The sequence below is a fragment of the Danio aesculapii genome, chromosome 18, assembly GCF_903798145.1.
Source record: "Danio aesculapii chromosome 18, fDanAes4.1, whole genome shotgun sequence".
In the NCBI taxonomy this organism is placed as follows: Eukaryota; Metazoa; Chordata; class Actinopteri; order Cypriniformes; family Danionidae; genus Danio; species Danio aesculapii.
The window spans coordinates 25229580-25247568 of record NC_079452.1 but is presented as its reverse complement, the minus strand read 5'-3'; the positions used below and the strand labels follow the sequence as shown (position 1 = coordinate 25247568).

Below are 17989 nucleotides of genomic sequence, written 5' to 3'. Positions count from 1 at the left end.
TGCTTTTATTCTAGCCGAAATAAAACAAATAAGACTTTCTCCAGAAGAACAAATATTATCAGACATACTGTGAACATTTCCTTGCTCTGTTAAATATAATTTGAGAAATATTTAAAAAAGAAAAGATTTCTGACTTCAACTGTATATATATATTTATTATATTTATTTATCTCCTTTTCTATATTTGAAAAAAGAATTCAAATTTAACTGAAGGGTTAAATATTTTAGCTTCAACTGTACAGTTGAAGTCAGAAATATTCGCCCTCCTGTAAATTTTTTTTCTTTTCAAATATTTCCCTAACCTGCCTAGTTAACCTAGTTAAGCCTTTAAATGTGACTTTAAGCTGTATAGAAGTGTCTTGAAGAATATCTAGTCTAATATTATTTATATTATTTACTGTCATCATGACAAAGAGAAAATAAATCAGTTATTAGAGATGAGTTATTAAAACTATTATGATTAGAAATGTGTTGGAGAAATCTGCTCTCTGTTAAACAGAAATTGGGGAAAAAATTAACAGGGGGGCTAATAACTCTGATTTCAACTGTGTGTATATATATATATATATATATATATATATATATATATATATACACACTCAAAAAATGTTTGTTCAAACTACTTATTTAAAACAAGCAAAACCAACAGAATTTTTTAGTTTTTTTGTGGGCATAACCTAATTGCTTGATGTTCAATTCACTTAAATTTTTAAAAACTAATGTTAACTTGATTTCTTCATGTTGACTCAACACAAATGGATTGTGTGAAACCCAGCATTTTTTACAGTTTGTATATATATATATATATATATATATATATATATATATATATATATATATATATATATATATATATATATATATATATATATATATATATACAGTTGAAGTCAGAATTATTGGCCCCCTGAATTATTAGCCTCCGTGTTTATTTTTCCCCCAATTTCTGTTTAATGGAGAGAAGATTTTAGATATTCTTCAAGACACTTCTATACAGCTTAAAGTGACATTTAAAGGCTTAACTAGGTTAATTAGGTTAACTAGGCAGGTTAGGGTAATTAGGCAAGTTATTGTATAATGATGGTTTGTTCTGTAGGCTATCAGGAAAAAATATAGCTTAAAGGGGCTAATAATATTGACCTTAAAATGGTGTTTAAAAAATTAAAAACTGCTTTTATTCTAGCTGAAATAAAACAAATAAGACTTTCTCCAGAAGAAAAAATATTATAGGAAATACTGTGAACATTTCCTTGCTCTGTTCAACATCATTTGGGAAATATTCAAAAAAGAAAGAGAAATTCAAAGGGGGGCTAATAATTCTGACTTCAACTGTATATGTGTCTGTGTATATTTGTTATGTATATATAAACACACACATGTACGCATATATCTGAGTAAAAAATATATATTTAGATATAAAATTTATATCCATATAATACATATTATTAATAAATTAAAATATCTATGTGACAAAATTGTTTTGTATGATTTACTTTATATATATATATATATATATATATATATATATATATATATATATATATATATATATATATATGTGTGTGTATCATGTATATATAAATATATATACATATATAAAACACATAGATTATGTCAAAACAAACTTTTATTTTAGATGTGGTTAATTGTGAGTAATCTTTGCTCAGCAATAGAATTAAGACTTTCTCCAAAAGAAAAAATATAATAGGAAATAGTGTGAAAAATGTTCCTGCTCTGTTAAACATCTCTTGGGAAATATCTGAGAAAGAATAAGAATTTCACAGCAGGACGAGTATAATGTTGTCTTCAAATATGCAGTGATCCATACCTGTTGTTCAGGATATAATCATAAAACACACACAGAGGTAAAAATAGAGTGATATAAATAGAGCGCTGCCATTGATGCAGCATCACCACCCCACAGATGTGCTGCTTTTCTGCTCATCTGTTCTATAATGGCGATATATTTACAGTATTTCCGCATGAATCTACACTAAAGAGCTGTAGTAAACAAACCCAATGCTGGATAGGAAGTAACAATATGTGCAATAAAACTGTAGCATAAATTAAAGGGCACATAGTTTACGTCTTTTTTCTGATGTAATATTAATATTCTGGTTCTTCTGAGTGTGCCAGTTTAGGTTCAGTTTAAAACACAATTCAGATTGTTTATTATAATGTGTTAAAGTGTCATGTTGGGGGCGTGTCCACAGCTCGCTGATTTAGGGGTGTGTTGCTTCACATGTAAATTAGTTTCGGCTTCCCGCCAACGTAACATAGGGGCGGGGCCATGAGCTCACCCGCTCTGCATTTGCTACAGAGTCTGACAGGGCAGGCGAAGGAGTGAGAGGATCACCATTCAGTTGTACATGTACGACTCGGACACAGACCAAGCAGAGAGTACAAAATCATTTGTGTCTTTGTACAGTTTTACAGGCAACTGTGTGCTAGTTTCAAGTGCCGAGCTTGTACACCGAGACTAATAACCACGCACACTGAATTAACTTTGACTGAGGCACCGGATGTGCCGCTCGAAGCCGCGACACGGCACACCAGACACTCTCTGTGGCGCGGCAGAGACATGAAGTGTCCCGAATCGTCGCGCCACGCATTTCTGAATTCTAAACATAGGTTTCTGCAGCGGTCCGCGGCGCCCAGCCGTCGACTTGAGTGTACCCTGATAGAAACCGATGTTTATAATTCTAAAACGCATGCTAGTTAAGATCACAGGGAGCTTCTGGGATCACGAGAAATGCAAACGGCTGAAGTATAAGGTAGACTCAATGAGAAGTACACATGTTTGCAAACCTACCTAAAGATACAACCAATAATTCTGATTAGAGCGATAATGTGGAGAATATTGATCTTGTGTTGAGCCCAATGAGCCTTGCATCTAAAAATAGAGCTAGCGTGTTCCTTTAGTGATATCGCTTCAACTCCCGCTGAAAATGGCGGACGTGAATCAACAAACTGAGGATATGATGACACGCCTGTCAATCAATATTGGTGGGCGGGGGGACCGCTCTCCTACGTAAAGTTGCGGTCGGTTTGAAAACCGCTCCAATTGGTCCACCGTTTTTTATGTTGTTAAATTGCAAAAAAAAGCACTGGGTGTGTTTATATCAGCCCAATATGACAGGTCTATACACCATACATGCACATATGTCTGTCCAAACAGCTTGAAAAGTAGATTTTTTACCATAGGTGCCCTTTAAAGATTAATAAGTCTCTTTTAGACACTGTAGCTTAAATTAAAGATGATGAATCTTAAAAATTGAGTGTCTGATCTGATCTGAACTTAAACTCTGAAAACTGAACGGACACTTCACTATAATCTTCTATGTGAAGCTGCTTTGACACAATCTACATTGTGAAAGTGCTATACAAATAAAGGTGAATTGAACTTAATTGAATTGATCGTTCTCTGACAATTCAGTTATTTGAAACCTGATTAGCATATTAAAATAAGTTAAACAAACGTAAAACATATTGTTGTCTTGACTTTATTTGTCATTACATTTTTTTTGTGTAGCTTACCTAGTACATGTACCTAGTGGTCGCTGGTTCGAGTTCTTGCTGGCATTTCTATGTGGAGTTTGTATGTTCTCCTGGTGTTGGCGTGGGTTTCCTCCGGGTGTTCCGGTTTCCCCCGCAAAGTCCAAACACATGTGGTACAGGTGAATTGGGTAGAGTAAATTGTCCATATATGAGTGTGAATGTGTGAGTGTATGGGTGTTTCCCTGTGATGGGTTGCAGCTGGAAGGGCATCCGCTGCGTAAAACATATGCTGGATAAGTTGCTGGTTCATTCAGCTGTGGTGACCCCTGATTAATAAAGGGACTAAGCCGAAAAGTAAATGAATGAATGAAATATAAATAATTATTGTAACAATTAAATCATTAATAATTATAATTACTGTGATTTGAAGAGGCTAAAAACCTCATAGATCTTAAAATTTGAGGGTCTGATCTTTCTGGGATAGTTCAGGAAAATGCAAATTTTCTCTTTAAATATAATTAAATAAATATAAATAATTATTATAGGAAAACTGCAGCTTAATAAGACAAAAAATCTTAATAATTGAGGGTTCGGTTTGTCTGATAATTTAGGAAAATGTGAATTTTCTCTGAAAATATAAATGATTAAATATAAATAATTATTGCATAAAATAAATAATTAAATTAGATAAATAAAAATAATAACAGCAACTTAAAAAGACTAAAAAACTCATAGATCTTAAAATTTGAGGGTCTGATCTTTCTCTGATAATTCAGGAAAATGAGAATTTTCTCTTAAAATATAAATAATTAAATATAATTAATGATTAATACAGAACTGCAGCTTAAAAAGACCAAAAAATCGTCAAAATTGAGGGTCTTTCTCTGATAATTCAGAAAAATGTCAATCATCTCTTTAAATATAAATAATTCGTCTGCGCCAATAGCCTAGTGCAGGGGTCACCAATCTCGGTCCTGGAGGAACGGTGTCCCTGCAGGGTTTAGCTCTAACTTGCCTCAACACACCTGCCTGTGTGGCCTAGTGGTCCAACATACAGCACCATGGTGCTCACGGTGACCCGAGTTCGATTCCTGGCTCGAGGTCCTTTGCGGACCCTTCCCCTCTCTGCTCCCGATACTTTCCTGTCTGCAACCTCTACTGTCCTTTCCAAATAAAGGTTAAAAACCCCTGAAAATATTTATATATATAAAAAAAAGAGTATATATATATATATATATATATATATATATATATATATATATAATTAAATAAAATAATTAATAAATACAATTACAGCAACTTAAAAAGACTAAAAAGCTCTTAGATCTTAAAATTGTGGGCCTGATCTTTCTCTGATAATTCAGGAAAATGTGAATCATCTCTTTAATGATGAATAATTAAATATAAATAATTAATAATAATAATTACTGCAACTAAAAACACACAAAAAAAACTCATTGATCTTTAATTTGAGGGTCTGCTATTTCTCTGGTAATTCATTATAATGTGAATTATCTTTTTAAATATTTATTACACTGCAGCTTAAAAAGGCAAAAAATCTTTCTCTGATAATTTTCTCTTAAAATGTAAATAATTAAATAATTAAATATAAATATTTACTGCAACAATTAAAAAAAATAACAAATAAAAATAATAACAGCAACTTAAAAACACTAAAAAAGTAGATCCTTAAATTTGAGGGTCTGATCTTTCTCTGATAATTCAGGAAAATGTGAATTCTCTCTTTTAATAAATAATTATTGCAACAATTAAATTAATACATTAATTAATAAAAATAATTACTGCAACTTAAAATAGACTAAAATACTCATCTTAAATTTTGAGGATCTAACCATTCTCTGAAAACTCAGGAAACTGAATTCTTTCTTTAAATATAAAAAATTTAATATAAATTATTACAACAAAACTGCAGCTTAAAAAGGCAAGAAAATATTCAAAATCGAGAGTCTTTCTCTGATAATTCAGGAAAATGAGAATTCTCACTTTAAATTTAAATATAGATAATTATTTCAACAATTAAATTAAATAAAATAAATCATTAATTAATAATAATTACTGCAATTTAAAATTTGAGGGTCTGATCTTTCTCTGATAATTCAGAAAAATGTCAATCATCTCTTTAAATATAAATAATTAATAATAATAATTACTGCAACTAAAAAAGACAAAAAAACCTCATTGGTCTTAAATTTGAGGGTCTGCTATTTCTCTGGTAATTCATTATAATGTGAATTATCTTTTAAAACATTTATTACACTGCAGCTTAAAAAGGCAAAAAATCTTTAAAATTGAAGGTCTTTCTCTGATCATTTTCTCTTAAAATGTAAATAATCAAATGATTAAATATAAATAATTACTGCAACTATTAAATGAAAAAAATTATAATAATAAAAATAATAACAGCAACTTAAAAAGCCTAAACAAACTCATAGATCTTAAATTCGAGGGTCTGATCTTTCTCTGATAATTCAGGAAAATAAGAATTCTGACTTATTTCAACAATTAAATAAAATAAAATAAATCATTAATTAATAATAATTACTGCAATTTAAAATTCGAGGGTCTGATCTTTCTCTGATAATTCAGGAAAATGTGAATTGAATTTAAATATAAATAATTATTTCAACAATTAAATTAAACAAAATTAAATAAATAATTAATTAATAATAATTTCTGCAACTTAAAATGACAAGAAAACTCACAGATCTTAAAATTTGATGGTCTGATCTTTCTCTGATAATTCAGAAAAATGTGAATCATCTCTTTAAAAATAAATAATTCAATCTAAATTATTATTGCTCCAATTAAATAATAAGACTAAAAACTCGTCAATCTTAAATGTTGAGGGTCTGAAACTCATAGATCAATATAATATTAATTATAATAATTAATAATGTGTATAAACATGCAGTGTAGATTATTTCAAATGATCTGTCTCTGTCTTCCTCTCTCTCTCTCTCTCTCTCTCTGATAATCCAGGGTTATGTGGACAAGTCTCTCTTTTAATTTCAATTCAATTCAATTCAGTTCAAAAGAGCTACAGTATATGAGCATGACTTGTTAAGTATAACCAAAGCAGTTCAGATTACATAAACAATGAATAAAATCATAATACAATCTCTCTCTCTCTCTCTCTCTCTCTCTCTCTCTCTCTCTCTCTCTCTCTCTCTCTCTCTTTCAATTCAGTTTTTAATTCAGTTCAGTTCAATTCAAAAGAGCTTTGTTAGCATCAATTGTCAAGTACTGTATTGCCAAAGCATTGCAGATATACATAAACAATGAATAAAATCAGAATAATATCTCCCTCTGTTTCTCTCTCTCTCTCCACCATCAGCTGTAGGTCACATGACTGTCTCTGCTGGCTCTACTGAGCATGCTCAGTCCAGTGTGTTGTCAGGCAAAAAAAGGGCAGCAGCAGTGGCAGCAGATCTGCATCAGATAAACACAGAGGATTTCTGCTCGCTCACGGCCTCTCGCTGCGTGTGTGTGTTTGCATGTATATGTACGTAAGTGTGCGTGTGTGTGTGTGCGTGTCTTCAGCGGCCACCGGTGTTCCTCCATCCTCCTGAAGGTGAGCTGGATGTCCGTGTGTGTCGGTATGTTGATTCTGGGTGTGTTTGCGGGGGGATTCAGGCAGATTACAGTCAGCGTGATGGTTTAGACGGAGAGATCGGCTATAATGCATTCATTCAATCAGGAGATCAGAACAACAGCACGCTCCGGACAGAAAATACGCTCACATTCTTATGCTTTCAAAGCTCCTTTGTTTTGGATTTTGGTCAATATTGAGCAAACGGTGACGTAGATCTCTTTTAGACGCAGGCGTTTGTGTGCATCCTGTTTGTTTTGATGAAAAACAGCATTCACATTAGTATTTTACAATGAGGATGTTGATATTTGCATCATAAGCTGTTTATTTCTACACATTTTTATTGCAAAAAAAAAGGATTTCTTGATGTATTGGTCCATTAGTATTCGCATCAGATATTAAAAATACAGTATTATGTCAAATATTTTAAATGCATCTCATTTTTAATTCATAAAAAGCATTAGATAGTCTATTGTTATCTTAGAATGAGGATCTTGCTATTTACTTCAAAAGCAGTTGCATTTATTTGTATGCATTTTGTTGGGGAAATTATTTCTTTATGTATTAGTATGTTAAAATTGTCAGATTATTGGCATCAGATATTTAAAATGCAGGTTTTTGTGTGCATAATATTTAATAAAAAATGCATAAAATTGTATATTAATATCTTAGAATGAGGATGTTGCTGTTTCCTTCAAAAGCTATTACAATTATTGAATACATTCTGTTGGGGAAATGATTTCTTTATGTATTAGTATATTAAAATTGTCAGATTATTTGCATCAGATATTAAAAATACAATATTATGTCAAATATTTATTTGTGTGTATCTTATTTTTATATTCATAACAATCATTAAATAGGCTAATAGTATCTTAGAATTAACATGTTGCCATTTGCATCAAAAGCAATTACATTCATTTGTGTGCATCTTTATTTTATTTTTTGCTAAAATTATTTCTTTCTGTATTGGTATATTTAAAATGGGCATCAGATATTAAAGATAACACAGAATATTAAATATTTAAAATACAGGTATTTGTGTGCATAAAAAAACATTGTTTATTAGGACCTTAGAGTGTGGATGTTGTAATCGCTCTTAATGCAAATAACATTTCTTTATATGCATGTTGCTAAAAATAATTCTTTATGTATTAGTACATTAAACCTGGTAGATTAGCATTGGCATCAGATATTAAAATACACTATTATGTCAAATATTTAAAATACAGGCACTTGTGTGCATAATATTTGTTTTCATAAAAAAATTCATATTAGTACCTTAGAATGAGGATGTTGATTTTGCATCAAAAGCGAAAATTATTTCTTTATGCATTAGTATGTTAAAATTGGCTGATTATTGGCATCAGATATTTAACAATGTCAAATATTTAAAATGCAGGTTTTTGTGTGCATAATATTTAATTAAAAAAAAGCATAAAATTGTATATTAATATCTTAGAATGAGGATGTTGCTATTTACTACAAAAGCAGTTGCATTTATTTGTATGCATTCTGTTGGGGAAATGATTTCTTTATGTATTAGTATGTTAAAATTGGCAGATTATTTGCATCAGATATTAAAAATGCAATATTATGTCAGATATTTATCTGCGTGTATATTATTTTTATATTCATAACAATCATTAAATAGGCTAATAGTCTCTTAGAATTAACATGTTGCCATTTGCATCAAAAGCAATTACATTAATTTGTGTGCATCTTTATTTTTTTGCTAAAATTATTTCTTTCTGTATTGGTATATTTAAAATAGGCATCAGATATTAAAGATAACACGTAATATTAAATATTTAAAATGCAGGTATTTGTGTGCATAAAAAACATTGTTTATTAGGACCTTAGAGTGAGGATGTTGTAATTGCTTTTAATGCAAATTACATTTCTTTATATGCATGTTGCTAAAAATATATTTTTATGTATTAGTACATTAAACCTGGTAGATTAGCATTGGCATCAGATATTAAATATACAGTATTATGTCAAATATTTTAAATGCATCTTATTTTTTTTATTCCTAAAAAGCATCAGATAGTCTATTGTTATCTTAGAATGAGGATGTTGCTATTTACTTCAAAAGCAGTTGCATTTATTTGTATGCATTTTGTTGGGGAAATTATTTATTGATGTATTAGTATGTTAAAATTGTCAGATTATTGGCATCAGATATTTAACAATGTCAAATATTTAAAATGCAGGTTTTTGTGTGCATAATATTTAATAAAATTGCATAAAATTGTATATTAATATCTTAGAATGAGGATGTTGCTGTTTCCCTCAAAAGCTATAACAATTATTGAACATTCTGTTGGGGAAATGATTTCTTTATGCATTAGTATGTTAAAATTGGCAGATTATTTGCATCAGATATTAAAAATACAATATTATGTCAAATATTTATTTGTGTGTATCTTATTTTTATATTCATAACAATCATTAAATAGGCTAATAGTCTCTTAGAATTAACATGTTGCCATTTGCATCAAAAGCAATTACATTCATTTGTGTGCATCTTTATTTTTTTGCTAAAAATATTTCTTTCTGTATTGGTATATTTAAAATAGGCATCAGATATTAAAGATAACACGTAATATTAAATATTTAAAATGCAGGTATTTGTGTGCATAAAAAACATTGTTTATTAGGACCTTAGAGTGAGGATGTTGTAATCGCTCTTAATGCAAATAACATTTCTTTATATGCAGTTTTGTTTTTTTATTCTTTGCAATCATTAAAAAGTCTATCAAAAGCAATTACATTTATTTATATACATTTTTGTTGCTAAAAATAATTATTTATGTATTAGTACATTCAAATAGGTAGATTAGCATTGGCATCAGATATTAAAAATACACTATTATGTCAAATATTTAAAATACAGGCACTTGTGTGCATAATATTTGTTTTCATAAAAAATTTCATATTAGTACCTTAGAATGAGGATGTTGATTTTGCATCAAAAGCGAAAATTATTTCTTTATGTATTAGTAAATTAAAATTGGCAGATTATTAGCATCAGATATTTAACATAATATGCATAATACTTAATAAAAAAAGCATAAAATTGTATATTAATATCTTAGACTGAAGATTTCCTTCAAAATTACAATTACTGAAATGCATTTTTTGTTGCTAAAATATTTCTTTATGTATTGGTGCATTAAAGTATTGGCATCAGAAATTAAAAATACAATACAATGTTAAATATTTAAAATACAGGTATTTATGTGCATAATATTTGTTTTCATAAAAACATTACATTACACATATTGCTTAAAAAGAAATTGCATTCATTTGTGTGCATTTTTGTTGCTAAGTTATATATTAGTACATTATATGTACATTAAATGGGTAGATTAATAGCATCAGATATTTAAAATTGTCAAATATTTAAAATCCAGATATTTTAAATGCATCTTGTTTGTTTTCAGAAAAAAGCATTAATAGTATCTTAGAATGATGTTGTCGCATTTTTGTTGCTAAAATGATTTCTTCATGTATTAGTTCATTCAAATTCTGAGATTAGTATTTTCATCAGATTTTAAAAATAAAGTATTTAGTAAAATATTTCAAATGTGTGTGCGTAATACTTGTTTTTATTGTAATCTTAGAATGAGGATGTCACTATTTGCATCAAAGAAAAGACACTTATCTCTATGCGTTTTTGTTGATAATATTAGTTTATTTATTGTAATTGTCTTGTACGAGTACATGAAACTATCAACTATTTAAAATTATGTAAAATATTTAAAATCCAGGATTTTTTTTTTGTATAAAAAAAACTATTTTTTTTTATATTCGAATAAGGATGTTGATATTTGCACCAAAAGCAATTGTATTATGTATTTGTGTGCTTTTTGTTGCTATATTTATATTAATTATATGTTATATTTTATTTTATTTTATTTTATATTTTATTTTATTATATTTATATTATATTATATTATATTATATTATATTATATTATATTATATTATATTATATTATATTATTTTATATTATATTATATTATATTATATTATTTTATATTATATTATATTATATTATATTATATTATATTATATTATATTATATTATATTATATTATATTTATATTATATTTATATTATATTATATTATTTCATATTATACTATATTATATTATATTATATTATATTATATTATATTATTTATATTATATTATATTATATTATATTATATTATATTATATTATATTATATTATATTATATTATATTTATATTATATTTATATTATATTTATATTATATTATATTATTTCATATTATACTATATTATATTATATTATATTATATTATATTATATTATATTATATTATATTATATTTATATTATATTTATATTATATTTATATTATATTATATTATTTCATATTATACTATATTATATTATATTATATTATATTATATTATATTATATTATATTATTTTATATTATATTATATTATATTATATTATTTTATATTATATTATATTATATTATATTATATTATATTATATTATTTTATATTATATTATATTATATTATATTATATTATATTATATTATATTATATTATATTATTTTATATTATATATTATTATATTATATTATATTATATTACATTATATTATATTATATTATATTATATTACATTATATTATATTATTTTATATTATATTATATTATATTATATTAAGAAATGTAGTGTATTTTAGGGTATGTTTGTAGTCCTCATTCTAAGATACTGATACACAATTTATTGCTCTTTTATGAAGTATTATGCACACAAATACCTGTATTTGACATAATATTTTAGTTTTCATATCTGAAGCAAAAAATAATTTACCAATTGTAATGTACTGATACATAAAGGAATTGTTTTAGCAACAAAAATGCACACAAACATACAATTGCTTTTATATTTAAATTTGTATTTTTAATATTTATTAATATATTAAAATTGGTAAAATAGTATTTATATCAGTTATAGAAAATGCAATATTATGTAATATATTTATTATACAGGTATTTTATGCATCTCAATTGTTGTCAGTAAAAGCATGTTCACTTATTTCAGGTAATATTGTCTAATTAGTTAACCTAATTAACCTCGTTAAGCCTTTAAATGTCACTGTAAGCTGTATAGAAGTGTCTTGAAGAATATCTAGTCTAATATTATTTACTGTCATCATGGCACAGATATATATATATATATAGTTTAGAGTTTCTGAGATAAGTGCTTGGCGGTGTACTTGATGTGTCGTGACGTGTATTTGCTGTGTTTCTCAGTATTTATCATGACTTATTCAGAGGAGTACTTGAGAAACTGCTTCTATGAATTTGTGCCCACACACACACACACACACACACACACACGCATACACACACACGCATACACACACATACATACATATACACACATGGTTTCACACACGAGCTTGAATATTTACTCGTATACACACACAAATGAACACATAGAGTAAATACACACACACACACACACACACATACACACAGACAAACATATGCCCTTACACTCAAACACACATATTCACTCACATACACACAAACACACACACACAAAACACACACACATTCACTCACTAACACATGCTCACACACACACACACACACATACACACAAACACACACACACACAAACATACAGTACACACACACACACATTCACTCACTAACACATGCTCACACACACACACACATACACACAAACACACACACACAAACATACAGTACACACACACACACACACATTCACTCACTAACACATGCTCACACACACACACACACATACACACAAACACACACACACACAAACATACAGTACACACACACACACATTCACTCACTAACACATGCTCACACACACACACACACACATACACACAAACACACACACACAAACATACAGTACACACACACACACACACATTCACTCACTAACACATGCTCACACACACACACACACATACACATAAACACAAATGCATTCACAAACACGCTCTCTCTCTCACACACATAAACACACACACACACACACACACACATAAACACACATACACACACACTCTTTCTCTCTCGCTCTCTCTCACATACACACTCTCTCTTTCACACACACACACACACACACTTACACACATACATACATATATGAATATTAACTTGTATACACACACAAACGCACACATAGAGTAAATATACACACACAGATTCACTCACAAACACATACACACAAACATATGCCCTCACACACACACACACACACACACACACACACACACACACACACACACACACACACAATAGCACACAAACTCTCTCTCTCTCTCTCTCTCTCTCTCTCTCACACACACACACACACATACACAAACACACACAATGGCACGCAAACACACATAAACACACGCGTACTCACAAACACACAAACACTCTCACATAAACACACACACACACACACACACACTCTCTCTCTCTCACACACACACACACTCAGACAGACGGAGCGGAGCGGCTGTTGCTAGGATACTCCGCGGTGAGATGGAGGAGAGCAGAAAGAACAGAGTGTTATTCTGTAGGTGAAGCGCAGTGAGAATAAAACACTCCGCTGCTGTTCAGGGTCTGCAGTGAGAGCGTCTCTGCTGAAATGACCACTGCGCTGGGTCGTTAGCATTGGGTCGATGCGGTTTGACCATGCAGAGGTCACTGATCATTCTCAATGCTGCTGCACTGATCACAGGATTATTGAGCTTTTCTGTTTCTAAGGTGAGTCTAGAGGCTGGCTGTCTGGATAAACTGGATATATCGAGTCTATATACAGATCAAGTCAGAGTTATTACCCCCCTTTGATTTTCTTTCTGTTTTAAATATTTCCCAAATGATGTTGAACAGATTCAGGAAATGTTCACAGTATGTCTGATAATATTTTTTCTTCTGGAGAAAGTCTTATTTGTTTTATTTCGGCTAGAATAAAAGCAGTTTTTAATTTTTCAAAAGCCATTTTAAGGTCAATATTATTAGCACCTTTAAGCTATATTTTCTCGATAGTCTACAGAACAAACCATCATTATACAATAACTTGCCTAATTACCCTAACCTGCCTAGTTAACCTAATTACCCTAGTTAAGCCTTTAAATGTCACTTTAAGCTGTATAGAAGTGTCTTGAAGAATATCTAGTCTAATATTATTTACTGTCATCATGACAAAGAGAAAATAAATCAGTTATTAGAGATGAGTTATTAAAACTATTATGATTAGAAATGTGTTGAAGAAATCTGCTCTCTGTTAAACAGAAATTGGGGGAAAAATAAACAGGGGGGCTAATAATTTATATTTAGCTTTTAACATATATATTGTTTCAGAAAATATTTAAATAAATATATTTTCAATCATATAGTTTCCCTTTTAATTTACATCATAAATATATATTTTATTAAAACATTTATACAGTGCAAGATAAAAATTTTAATCCACCTCTTAAATTTGAATACTTTTTCAAATAAAGAAAGAAAAAATAAATAAATAAATTAAAAAAAAAAAAAAAAAAAAAAAAAAAAAAAAAAAAAAAAAAAATATATATATATATATATATATATATATATATATATATATATATATATATATATATATATATATATCCCAGAGATGGGTTGCGGCTGGAAGGGCATCCGCTGCGTAAAAACGTGCTGGATAAGTTAGCGGTTCATTCTGCTGTGGCGACCCCAGATTAATAAAGGGACTAAGCCGAAAAGAAAATTAATAAATGAATGAATATATATATATACACAGTTGAAGTCAGAATTATTCGCCCCCCTTTGAATATTTTTTTCTTTTTTAAATATTTCCCAAATTATGTTTAACAGAGCAAAGAAATGTTCACAGTATGTCTGATAATATTTTTTCTTCTGGAGAAAGTCTGATTTGTTTTATTTCAGCTAGAATAAAAGCAGTTTTTAATTTTTTAAACACAATTTTAAGGACAAAATCATTAACAAAATTACAGAACAAACCATCATTATACAATAACTTGCCTAATTACCCTAACCTGCCTAGTTAACCTAATTAACCTAGTTAAGCCTTTAAATGTCACTTTAAGCTGTATAGAAGTGTCTTGAAGAATATCTAGTCTGATATTATTTACTGTCATCATGACAAAGAGAGAATAAATCAGTTATTAGAGATGAGTTATTAAAACTATTATGATTAGAAATGTGTTGGAGAAAATCTCTCCGTTAAGCAGAAATTGGGAGAAAAAATAAACAGAGGGGCTAATAACTCTGACTTCAACTGTTTATGTATGTTTATATAGTACATAAGTACTCTACTGAACACATTGTTGTTTTTTTTCTGGGAAAATATTACTAAAGGAGCTTTTGACATTGAATTAGAGCAGATTTTGGTAAAAGTCCAAACAATACAAACATTCATTCATTCATTCATTTATTCATTTTCTGCCGCTTTTCCGGGGCCGGATTGCGGGGCAGCAGTCTTAGGAGAGAACCCCAGACACTTCCTCCAGCTCCTCCGGGGGGATCATGCCCAGAGACATAGTCTCTTCAGCGTGTCCTGGGTCTTCCCCAAGGCCTCCTCCTGGTGGGACATGCCTGGAACACCTCCCTAGGTAGGCGTCCAGGAGGCATCCGAACTAGATGCCCAACCCACCTCAGCTGACTTCTCTCGATGTGGAGGAGCCACAGCTTTACTCTGAGCTCCTCCCGGGTGACAGGGCTCCTCACCCTATCTATAAGAGTGCGCCCTACCACCCTTTGAAGGAAACTCATTTCGGCCGCTTGTATCCGAGATCCTAAATCTCATGACCATAGGTGAGAGTAGAAGCATAGATTGACCGGTAAATCGAAAGCTTTGACTTTTGGAGCAGCTCCTTCTTTTCCACACTGAGCTTTATTTTGTATTCTCTATTGGATTCGGATCAGGTGATTGGCTGGGCCATTCTACAGCTTGATTTTTCTTTCTCTGAAAGCATTTGAGAGTTTCCTTACCTGTGTTTTGGTTCGTTGTCTCGCTGAAATGGTTTCATCTTCATCCTCTTGCTAATGTAGATGTTGGACTGAAGCAGCTGATATTGATTTACACTGAGGAAGGGCAGAGGAGTGCTGAAGAACTACTGAGAGATTTCAGCTGCTGTCTGGGCTTTCACTGCCACAATACACCACCCTTTCTTCTCAATCTGTTCAATAATTTGTCGTTTCATTTTATTATGCATAACTTAACTTGTAAATTAATTAGTCTTGTTTTCATTGCATATATGGATTTCTGCAACCCATCCAAGGAAAATTTCAAGTCCGCAACACCTTTAGGAATATGTTTTCTGAGAAATACAATGCTTTGTATGTATAAATATTTTCAGCATTGATATCTCAATGTCCAAATCTGTAATAGTCGCATGGCAGGATCTGAAGTTGGGATTATAATTATCCAAGGTGTCCATGGAGGTTTAACGTGTGAAATATGTATGTGTTTTAAACCCTGGATGACATGCAACCCAGGCTCATTCTGAGAACCTAGTCCCGGGCACGTTTCTGGAGACCGTGAAATACGTCCCGGGAGGTACGTATTTTTGCAGTTTTTGCGAGTCCGCGAGAGGCCGCTGTGGGCGCTTTTTCCCGCGCCGTTCTCGCGTAAACCCGCTAGAGGCCGCTGTCGAATGACCTTCCGCCTGTCTGCCTGGATGACAGAATGATTGACCGTGCGACCGGCCAATCAGCTGACCCACCCTCTTCTGTCCCTAAACCCAACCAACGACGATTCACAAAAGCCGTCCAGAAAAAGAAAAGCCCTCGTCTGATTTTTACCATGTTTTCGGATTTTGACCACATTCTCACCCTGTGACGAACTGGTTTGCTTTATTTTTTGGATTTTGTTTTCTTACCTGATTTCTGGAACCGCTCTTCCCCGGACTCGAACCCGGTCGTCGTCGTCGTCGTGGTCAGCCCCTCTCTGCGCCTCGAGTCCGCCAGAGTACACGAAGAGCAAACCGGACAAACTGGTTGCAGCGGGAAAGCCCTCCACACGGAGGCGAGCGGACGGCTGGCCGGCCGGCAAGCGCCGAAGGGAACGGCGTCACACCGCCCCGCAGCGTTCGCTTAAAAAAATGAAATGCAGCCGTACGTACCCCCGGCTACGTATTTCGCGGTCTCCAGAAACGTCCACGGGACTACGTTCTCAGAATGAGCCTGGGTTGATGACATGACAGCATATAGTCATGGTGCTGGTTTTCCCTGTTTGGAAGAGCTACAATTTGTCATTTTTGCTGTTAAATTGTGTTGTAGTGTTTATTTATTTTTGGATAGAGATGCTTTATAGAGAAAAAAGGTGTATTATTCATTCATTCATTCATTTTCCTTTGACTTAGTTAGTTTATTCATCATTCTGTAAGGGGTCTACAGATGAAAAATAGCCATTCTTGGCTAATTCTGGCACATTTTACAGTAATGTTTATTAGTGTGCATTGACCCTGTAAACAAATAAACTAAACTAAAAATCAGGGGTCGCCATAGCAGAATGAACCACCTACTATTCCAGCATATGTTTTACACAGTGGATGCCCTTCCATCCGCAACCCAGTACTAGGAAACACCCATACACACTCATTCACACACACTTATTCACTACGGGCAATTCAGTTCATCAATTCCCCTATAGCGCAGGTGTTTGGACTGTGGGAGAAACCGGAGCACCCGGAGGAAACGCACACCAACACGGAGAGAACATGCAAACTCCACACAGAAACGCCAACTGACCCAGCCAGGACTCGAACCAGCAACCTTCTTGCTGTGAGGCTGCAGTGCTAACCACTGAGCCACCGTGCTGCCCTAGTATTATTTATGTT

At 31.3% G+C, this 17989-nt stretch overlaps 1 protein-coding gene across 4 annotated transcripts in view; it reads left to right on the top strand.

Annotated features, from left to right (window-relative positions):
• The window catches only part of LOC130245899 (protein mono-ADP-ribosyltransferase PARP6), a 56349-nt gene that overhangs the window by 529 nt on the left and 37831 nt on the right, over positions 1 to 17989 (top strand). For all 4 annotated transcript variants that reach the window (XM_056478691.1, XM_056478690.1, XM_056478692.1 and 1 more), the window contains exon 2: positions 6854 to 7090. The gene's annotated coding sequence lies outside the window, so the exon portion shown is untranslated. The remainder of the gene's footprint in view (positions 1 to 6853; positions 7091 to 17989) is intronic.